At 39.2% G+C, this 11,111-nt stretch overlaps 1 pseudogene; it reads right to left on the minus strand.

The window, feature by feature from the left end:
* Nucleotides 1-2,645: 2,645 nt before the first annotated feature.
* Nucleotides 2,646-8,519, minus strand: LOC115689528 (bifunctional dihydrofolate reductase-thymidylate synthase-like; annotated as a pseudogene).
* Nucleotides 8,520-11,111: the final 2,592 nt, after the last annotated feature.

Here is an 11,111-nt window from a genome sequence, read left to right on the forward strand (position 1 = left end):
TTTATAGAATGATAAATAAAGAGCCTTCTCTTTTTGATAAACTATGTTGCTCTTTATAATAAACAATGTATACTCTTTATGATAGAATATGCATAGTTTCCATTTCAACACCAAGCATGCACGTGTCCAAGTATCCATGATAGTTGGTGCACTTTATAAAGTGTTAATACCACCAAAAATCCCAAACCGGTACACTTATGACAAATTTACTCCAAATTAATATTTTGACTACCAAAAACCCCAAACTCATACACCTGTGACAAATTTACCCTCCGTTAGTTTCCGTTAAATTTTACCATCAAAATTGCCGAGTTGAATGATACACGACAGTTGACGGATGTACCGGTTTACGATTTTACCCCTCTGTTTGTCGCAGATTTATCAATTAACGGTTTTTCGTGATATTAATCCAATTTATGAAGGGTAAATTTGTCACAATTATATCGGTTTGGGGTTTTTGGTGATCAAAAAATTAGTTTGGGGTAAATTTGTCATGGTTATATTAGTTTGCGATTTTTTTTTATCAAAAAATTAGTTTGGAGTAAATTTATCACAGATGTACTACTTTAGGATTTTTCGTGATATTAATCCTTTAATAAAACAAAAATGGCGGATGCTTGGATTCGCATTTCTTTTGCACGTATGATTTTTTAACCTATGATTTTTCGGGTTTTTATTAGTCAAAAGCAAAACAGGGAAAGATTTTAAAAGATAAAGTCAACTCAAAGAAATAAAGAAAGCAGAATGGCAAAGTTCAATAAAGAACGGCGACGCTGCGCCTCTCTTTACTGGTGAGGCGATCCTCTTAGGGATTTCTCCGGCGTTGTCCCGCATTTCGTATTTTTCTGCGAAAGCTTATTGAAGAATTGTAGCCCAACGATTGGTGAGCTTGACCCTCAATCGATGGCATCGTCCACCATGCTTCCGTGTAGGCGTGTCAACGGATCGGGTCACCATTGCCAACAAGGTGGTTTTGATGCCGTTGTGTTCATCTCGTACACCTCGATGAAGCCATCATCACTCGCGTCGAATCTCTTATTGGAGCGCCTGCTGAGGATCACTCATTTTCGACCTTTGTTTAATTTTGAACTTGTGCTTAATTTTTTTTGTTTTGCAACAAGAGTTTTCTCCCTAATTTCTCGGCTTCTCAGGTGTTTTCCCTCCGTAAAGTTGAACAAATTGGTCTTATAGAAGATCGTCTCTGTAATGGTGCTCCGCAAAGCCGAGTGCAAGGCCACTGCTACCACCACCCGTGAGGGTGCTCACGTTCGCCCAGATCTAAGCAGGCCTGCCCCTATCTCTCTAACCTATGCTTAGATTAATTCTTACCTATTCTTTTTTTTTTTTTTACTTTCTAAGTTCCAGTTTCTCTTTATTTTTTACAATTTTCACTGACGTGGCGATGATATGTATGGCTACGTCAACAAACAGATGTCCCATGGCCGGGTAGGATTGCCTCGTCAAACGTCAATCGGACCAAATTAGCTTAAAATATTACATTGGTTATAGAGAAAGAGTACAAGGACCAAATTGACCAAAATTAAAATCCAAGGACAAAATTCAACATCGAAGAAAAATGCAGGTAATAATCACATTTTAACAATTTTTGACGAGTGAAAAACAATTACTTTTGACCCTTTTTTAGCCAAAATAAATTAACCGACTTAATCTTGTTATAACAGGACGGAGGAATTAGGAATCGCTCGTTCCTCATGATTCCAGGCATTCAGATCCTGAAAATTTTGCTAGTAATCGGGCAAGCATGCCAATGAATACACCAGGGATACTTTGGCTAAGGATTGGTTTTTTTGAACTTTTCGGTGTATTACATGTATAAATCGAGCACAACGAAAATAGACAAATATAAAAAATATGGAATTGTTTGATCAACAGATGTCTTTCACATTTAACTAGAGAAGTGAAAACAGTGAATAACTTTTTCAAATTGTTTATGGCAGTTCCAAAATAGAGTCAAAATTAAGTTAAGGAACGACAATTATGAAAATAAGGACCTCCGTGCGTAAAATTTGTGAAAAATGTCGACTGATCCGTAGGAGGGGACGAATTATAGTAATTTGTTTTAATATGAGACGTAAACAAATACAAGGATAATCTTTTGAAAAGGGGCTCTGAAATCAACTACCTTGCCAAGCAATACATACAAGGGATGACAGACCTTTTTCATTTTTAATTTTTGTTACCAAATTTAGTTCCTAATTTTTGTAATCATATCTCTTGCATTCTGTACTAAACATAACGTCTATTTTTGTCATGATTAACGTGATTCATAATTTTTGTTTAATGCACATGATAAGTGCATGACATCCTATTCAGCAAAACTTCTTTTTCTTTACTACATAGGCAATAAGAACAATCTACCATTGGCAAACACATTATTAGAATTACCCCCATCAAGGAGCACTGCATTTCTACTTGCCAACTCATCAGCTGTTTGCACGACATAAGTACGATAATCGCTGGTGAGCATCGGAGCATTTCAAGATGTTAAAATCTGTTTTGCATTGGTAGTAAGAACTTGTGAAAGAGTGATACTGGTAGGCAAAAGAATTGGATGAACACCAAATATTGGCCTATCGGAAATTTAATATTTATTTCTTCAAAATCTCAAAGAACACTAACCTGTCTCATAAATTCTAGTATGCATCATGTTATATCCCAGAGATAAAAGAAAACAGTAGTTTGCCAATGCAGGACATAAAACAACAATTGCTATAAGGCGGAAAATGCAAGGGGCCTAAGACACTTATGTATTTGTCGCCCTGGTGTAGATCTGCTGGTTTGCATGAGCAGAGACCATCCTGATCAAACCTCTAGCCATGAGTTCTCTTATTGCCTTCCGAGCAAGTGATCCATTAACCGGCACAAGAAAAAGTTTATAAACAACCAAGAGATAACTAATTAGTAGAAAGAGAAGCTCAACCAGCAAGATCATCTCATTGATGAGAACATGAATATGTTAGCTATAGCACGTTGAAGTATCTAATCGTTCTATGCAAAACACTGGACATGAAAATCCCTTAAGTCCGAATGCAACAGAACCACCAGACCACATGTTAAATTAAGGCAGGTAAGTTAAATGTTGTCATCTTAAACTCGATCACACATAAGCAACACAACCAATTATTTATAAATGCAGCAAACGCTAATTCCATTAGAGTTTTTGGTTCTAAATTACTAAAATTCATTGTAAAGGATGGCGAGTAATAACCACTTTGAAAATATGACAGCTTAGATGATCCAGAAGAAACTGGTTCATGGTATAAATCTCAGAATGGTTTATAGTATAAATATGTCCCACCACCATAAAATTTACCGATGAAGAATGCATGCTTTTAAGGCAAGAAAAATAACAATTTGTTCCACACAGGAAGTCAGCCGATGGGGAGTTCTGATTATATCATCATTTGCAAGGCAACTTTCCACACTCAGATCCTCCAAACTTGATATACCTAAAGAAACCATGCCAATGAATTTTACTGGACGGAACTCTACTTGAGAACTCCATCATATATAAAACTAACAAGTTAAGGCATTTGTTAGAATTAACAGAGCAAGATCCCGCTGAAAACATCCTATCAGTTACATACATGTGCATAATTCACCTAAGTGCATCAACAAAAGGTGTCATCAAAACTTTTCCAGAAGGGTTCAAGTGTGATAGCAATTACCATCACATTATATAAGAAATAACAAGATGACGGATCTTGTCAGCAGAAAAGGGGAAAAAGTAGATGCCTAAACCAAGACATAGACAATTATAAATACTATTTAGATTAATATAAAGGCATACCCTTTGGCAATCAGAGAGGATGGACAGGGCGATGAGCTTATACTTGGGCACCTTGGTCAGAAGATTCTCATAAGTCGCCTGGTCAAACAGCACCATGTTGTTCGCCTTTTCCTTCTGCTTTCCCTTGCTCCATTCTGCTCACCATCACACCATCTAACCCATCACGACCCAACTAAACCGACATAAACAACAAATAAAAGCAGCATGAACATATTCCCATCTCATTTTTGCCTATAATAGCAGACACCAATCGCTATAATACTCGCCAGTACAAGCAATCAGTAATTACCAGTTGCGCAATACACTCTTCGATAGCTCAACTTAAGACCCACATAACTCATTGGTCACTCCCCAAGTACCTAATAAAAACGTACATGTGTAGTGGAAAAATTTGAAAACTTGCAAGGGCCATTGTAGACGAACAGGAAAGATCTGCTATCCTCACTTCATTTTGAGTAACATCATTGAAAAACATCCTCAATAACTACAAAAGGAACCACAGTTATCCCAATACTTTCAACAACTAAGCATGACAAAGAGAGAGAGAGAGAGAGAGAGAGAGAGAGAGTCATACCTTCTTCTTCTGCTTTCCACCACCGGATTTCGCAGGCTTGGACGAGGGAGGCAGGGCTTTGTCCTTCTTCAGAGCCTACGAGTTATGACCAACGAAAACTCGAACGTCAAAGAGAGAATTGCCATGAGGAAGACGGATAGAGAGTCTGATGATGATGATTTGCTTGAAAGCTGAAGATTACGAGGAGACTTACCATGGGGATCGAGCGACTCGCTTCATGGTCAGGGAGGGAGACAGAGGCGGTGAAAGCACGAGAGACTCCGAGAGTCTATATCCTTCCTCTCGGGGTTAATCTTTAAAATCTGTACATGTGGACAAGACTTTTAGTGAGTACAGCAGAAGATAAGTTGGGTCATGAGAATGAAAGCGAAGTCACCATCCTGCATTTTTACTGCATATTACTCGCTGGAAAGGGCTTGGGTGCTTTCTGAAGTTGTTCCTGCAGAGGTATAACATGGGTACGATATACATGAGCATCCCCAATAACATGGACAAAATCACCAGGAGAAAGATCTGCAGAAGAAAAACTTAAGATAAGTACTAGTTCCCATGTTTATATCCTCCCAACAAGAGGATATTTTTCACCTTTAAGGCTGGGGAATCAAGCTAGTAATCTCTACCAACCACTAGACTTAAACTATTATAACAGTAATCCTAATAATGCAACTTCTACAGAAGCATCAATCTTTTCCAACCAGTATCCTACAAGAAGCATTAGAAAGGCATCTATGAGTCACTTTTCCCTTCACACCAGCAGTTACAGTATTCCAAGACTGTTGATTAATACTGGTCAACAACCGATACAAATGATAAATCACATACCACAAATATTGCGACGTTTTATCTAAAGCACACATACATACCACAAACATGAGCAATCATACATGTAAGGAGAGCATAAGAGGCAATGTTGAATGGCACTCTCAATCCCATGTCAGCAGAGCGCTGATACATTTGACACGACAATTCCCCATTTGCAACATAGAACTGCAAAGGTAAAAATTAGGTTAGGAAGAAGAAAAAACAAAGAATTCAGGAAAATGAAGCCAAACATATCCAACCAGCGCAAACATGTGGCAAGGTGGAAGTGCCATCAATTTTAAATCGGAAGGATTCCAAGCAGAGAGTATAATTCGACGATCATCTGGATTATTCTTGATATTGTAAAAAACATCCAACAACTGATCAAATCCTTGACCGGTGTAGTCAGCTTGCATATTACTATACCTGTGACATACGACATATAATGTCATTAAACATATATTGCAGCAACAGAAAGTGGTCAAATAATATTAAACAAGCCAACCTAGCACCAAAATGCCGCCACTGAAAGCCATAAACTGGTCCCAAGTCACCTTCTTCGTGATCTTTCAGACCAAGTCTAAATAGACAGGACAAATGTCATAAAGGTAAAGAAAAAAAATAACCATATGTATATCATTCTCATGAATCAGATGCGAACCTGTCAAGGTAGTCTCTAGATGCATTGCCATCCCATATATGAATGCCTTTTTCCCGAAGAATCTGTTGGAAAAAGGAAATTCTCAAATTAGTCTTACAATGTCATCCCAACATTAGACAGTCGAAAGAGTGTTTTTTTAAAGGCAAAAGCATTCAACCAGAATACCTTCCAAGGGATTGATGTGCAGGAAACCAATTACATGTTACAATTCAGAGCAAAGGTAATTAAGCCCCTTTGAAGTTATCATATCAATTCACTTTTCACAAATCTCTCACTTTAGATCCCTATATTGCAACTTCAGCAACCGTTTGTATTCACTCCAAGCAAAACACTGTCCCAACTCAATTTCACTGAGTCATCATTCCATCAAAGAAAACATCAAGGGCCTAGTTATAATTAGGAAGAGAAATCTATATGCTTGTTAATGCATCATTGCCTCACTAAACAGATATTTCACATCCTCAAGCTTGTTCTTCCTTCTTAGGTGATATTTCGTAGCAAATTATAAACATGACTTCGGATCCATCTTATAGTTTCAAATGATACATTTACCATTCCTCAACAAATGGTCCTTATTTGTCACTAACAAGGCTGTTGTCCTATTGGACATGATATAAAGTCTCTGTATGTCCTGGCAAATATAATCAGTTTTTACAGTCAGCTAAGTTAACATTCCTACATGTTGTCTTCATGATCTAATTTTGGAAGTCGACATGATTGCTACAAATCTAGTCTAAGTGCAAGATGCGCACTTGATAAGCATGGTTTCAAATAGATATGTTACTGGAGGATAGATGGCAAAATATATTAACTGAATTGAAAAGACCAAAAAGTGTAATGGTAGCCGAATATAAGTGGTCGCATTTTACGGTATTACTGGTAATTACTTCACGCCAAAACTAAGCCAGACACTTCTACAGAATGTGGTGGAAAACCTACTCACCAGTAAAGGGTTGTAAAAGCTCAGAATATCAAAGTGTTTCAAAATTTCCCTAGCAAATTAGGAATGCTCTGCTAGAATTAAAGAACAAGTAGAATATATCTAGCAAAACATATGACTAAGCAAAATTAGTAGTAGGATGAGATTGCTTAATGGTCAGCCTACACGTCGCTTCCAATTGATTAATCAAGTGGAGAAGAGGAGATACCAGAACTGCAGACAAAGTTGTTGGACCAATCCTGTCCAGCAATTTTCTTAAAACATAAAGGCTTACAATGCAATCTCCTATTTTCAAAGTGGAAGTGTAAAGAATAGTTTAGTACTCAAGGATGCCGTTTTGCAATTCACTTTTGCACTCGATTAAGACAACTGACAGACTAAGGCATCAACTAGTAACATTTAAGCGAAAAGCAACAGTTCATTTACTTTATAGCTCATATAGAGTTCAATACTGTGGATGAATGAACAGCACTAGTTCAAAAAATGCAAGCTCTACAGAAAACAAAAACTTTGGTCGTCTCCTTGGCAATTGTAGAACCACTTATGAACCACAAAAGTTCTTCAACAACTCCATGCCAAAATACTTTCTAAGAACCAATCAATAACAATATCTCAGTCACCAGAGTTTAGAATAAAAGCCTTGCACTTCTCATAAATAATTCCACAAGAAGAATATAATGAAGAGGTAGAACAGTTTGGAGCAGCACACCTTAGTTGTCAAAAGAGGGAGGTTTTTGCGCAGATTAAACCGCATCTGCAAAAAAGAATAAACAGAATGATCCTAGTGATAAAGGAGATGTGCTGGATAGAATTTAAAACACACCTGACATCCAAACTTTAATAGGGTACCAGTTCCAGTCGTGTCATCCTTTGGAGTGCCATTTAACAGTATATCTTCGACTAATCTCAGATACAGGTACTCTTCATATCTCTCAAAAATCATCTTGTGCAGAAAGGTAAAATTCTTGACCTCAAACTTAACAGAATCTGTCTTACCATTGAAGATCAGAGCATTTGTCTGAGGCAGAGACTCCAATGCAGAACATCATACACGGACATATGTAGTAAAACAATATCGGATGTTGTTTTCAACAACAGGAAAGGACAAGTACCGTGGGTGAAAGACAGATGTATCAACCATGGGCATAGAAGTGTCACATTCAACTGGTGTCTCAATTTCAGTTATGTGGATGGCATCACATGCAGGAGGATTGAGAGCTTCCCTGCACCAAAAGAGAAAAATTACAAGGGGGAAGAGGAGAACCCATTTGCAATTGTAACTATGAGTAAATTTTAGGATACCTAAATATCTGGCCACCGCCAATGACAAAAACTTTCTCAATTGATAGACAATAAGGAGATGAAGCCAATAAATCGAAGGCAGAACACATGCTTCAACATATGATGACATTCTCTGCAGTTGCAATATCAAAGCTCCCAGAACGAGCGAAAACAATATTGAGGCGGCCAGGTAGAGGCCTATGCTCAGTGGGAATAATTTCCCATGTTTTTCTACCCATTATGACTGCATTCTTTTTCCCAGGATCAATTGTTGTAAGAGTAATGCTTTTAAAATATTTGAGATCAGAGGGAAGCCTCCAGGGAAGTTTCCATCCTTGCCTATACCCATATCTCAAGTTGCAGTCACAACAACTTGATAAGTCCTTTGTGGATCAGGTGGAGTTCCATTGCAGTTGCCATTGGGAAGGGTCACTTAGAATTCACCCGCCATTGCAAAACTCAAAGGCTGAAAACAACCAAAAGACAGCGGCTTGAAACCAAGGCTGCACAACCAACTTCTTTGGAAGCGAGGCAAAACCTGAAAATCGATGAGAAAGAAGATAGATCCCATTATATTAGTATCTGTTAAGAGAATAGTTGATTTAGCAGGAATTGAGGAGAGAGGAGAGGAAAGAAGGAAGAGAGGTAGGAACAGAATTGTAATTGCTTACTCTTTAGTGTAATCTAATGGCCCTTTAAATAGCCGAGTACACATATGGATATCAATTATAAATGGAAACTAATTAATGGCTATCCTTATAGATAGAAACTAATTGATGGCTATCCTTATTAATGCTGATTACTATCCTCGTCATAAATGGAATGCAATTCTCCTTAGCCTTGTTTAGGCATGTTCTTGCGCCGTAAATGTACTTGCAATCCTTAGGACGTAACATTCCTTCCCCCATAGAGAGACGACTTGTCCTCAAGTCGAATATTATCCAAGAGGTGCTCATCCTCCCAACTGGAGTCTTCAGGCATGAGGTCCTGCCACTGAACTAACACTTGTGAGACCGGCTTAGAATCCTTCATAATAACTCGTTGACCCAAAATTGCTAGTGGCTTGTGAATGGGTTGGTGATCAACAACTGCCTCTGGGAGTGGGTGCACTCTAGTGGAGTGTGAAGCCATATACGGTTTGAGTAGTGAATAATGAAAAACTGGGTGTATACGACTGGAAGCTAGCAAGGAAAGTCGACAAGTCACTTGTCCCACGCGTTCCTCCACAGGGAACGGACCATAGTAGCGAAGTCCAAGCTTGTGGGCTGAGTCTTTGCGAGCCGATAGCTGGCAATAAGGATGAAGACGAAGAAGCACCATGTCGCCTGGTTTGAAAGAAATATCAGCGCGGTGCTTATCTACCTGGGTTTTCATGACCGCCTGAGCTTTGGATAAATTGGCACGTAACTGAGACAAGATTATATTACGTGAGCGCAAGTCATGATCGACTGCTTTGACAGCACTGGTGCCTGCACAATAGGCCAAGAGGGAGGGAGGTTTTCTGCCGAATGTCATCTTGAAGGGCGTCATACCCGTAGAAGCCTGGAACGTGGTGTTGTAGTGGTACTCCGCCCAGCTAAGTATCTTGGACCACTTGGAGGGTTGATCATGAACAAATGAACGAAGGAACTGTTCAATGCAGCGATTGACACGCTCCGTTTGTCCGTCCGATTGTGGGTGGTAAGCGGATGAGAAGTGCAGCTTTGTTCCCTGGAGTTTAAACAACTCCTTCCAAAAGGCACTCTGAAAAATGGGGTCACGGTCGGAAATAATGGAGTGAGGTATGCTGTGTAGTTTTCCCACTGTAATCCATAAAACTTGGGCCACCTTGGTGGCAGTATAACGTGGTGGCAAAGAAGCGAGGTGGGCCCCCTTGGAAAAATGATCAACGACCACTAATATGGCCGTATACCCAGCAGATGGTGGTAAATATTGCGGAAGTCAAGCAATCGAACAATAAAATTGACAGAATAAGAAAATAAATCGGACACCAGATTTACGTGGTTCGGTTGTAGTGACCTACGTCCACGGGGAGAGCAGCACGGAATTCCACTATAGATCAAGCGATACAACGGAGATTACAACCACACTCGAGTCACTCAAATACTCTAAGTGTTTCCCAAGCCCCAATTACACCCAATAACTCACGCAGTGTTTAGCCCCACAATTCCTCATGAAATAATCTCTCAATCTCGCAAAAGAATTATACACAAATCTTAACACAAGATTTAATCGCTACGAACACTTGAGCTCTTGGTGTAATTCCACGAACAAAATCCCAAGGAGATAAACCCACGCCAAGCACTCGACGTCAACCGCGGCGCTTCAATACTTCTCTGACTTCTCCAAAGGAATCTTGATAAGTATTTATATTAAACCCACCGCCGGAGGAAGTGCAAAATTCGATCGGGAAAATAGCCTCATCCAATAGGAAAAGTAATCCAAGTGATATACGGTCAACCAAAACTAAAATTTGACTTTCCTATTTTATCTCTTCTTTGGCCGCCTCTATGCTTGGCCGTGACTTCACCTTCAAGAGTCTGACTCCAGAAGATTAATTTGTGTGCCCCAAAGAAGAGTTTATGTATTGCTCAATTTTGAACGTCCGTAAAAATATTCAAACTCAGAATATTCATACCTTCACAAATAATAATTAATCTCGGGTTGGATTTCGTTTATCGGGCTCAAACTCGAGACATATTTTCAACAATCTCCACCTTGGCTCGACGTTTGAGTCAAGTAACAATCGCTTTGATAGAATCCAAATTTCGCTACCACTCTCCCACAGCCCCAATGGGCTCAACCGCCACAGATGTCTTTCAAGTCCAAACCTCGCTTAAACTTCGCCATAGCCGTGGACCTCATCAGAATACCAACTCCACATGCACCTTTAACCGCTCCACAAGGATTTTCCGACACAACCTCCTCAATCGCAGATAAAGCAAAACCATCATTGCATCCATATCTGTTCGGAGATCGAATACGCACCTTGTTAATATCAGGAGTTACAGCAACTATTGGTTCAATAGGCTCCACCTCGCTA

Source organism: Syzygium oleosum, unplaced genomic scaffold (genome assembly GCF_021117445.2).
Source record: "Syzygium oleosum isolate NSW1041296 unplaced genomic scaffold, Sole_v2.1 Sole_v2.02, whole genome shotgun sequence".
In the NCBI taxonomy this organism is placed as follows: Eukaryota; Viridiplantae; Streptophyta; class Magnoliopsida; order Myrtales; family Myrtaceae; genus Syzygium; species Syzygium oleosum.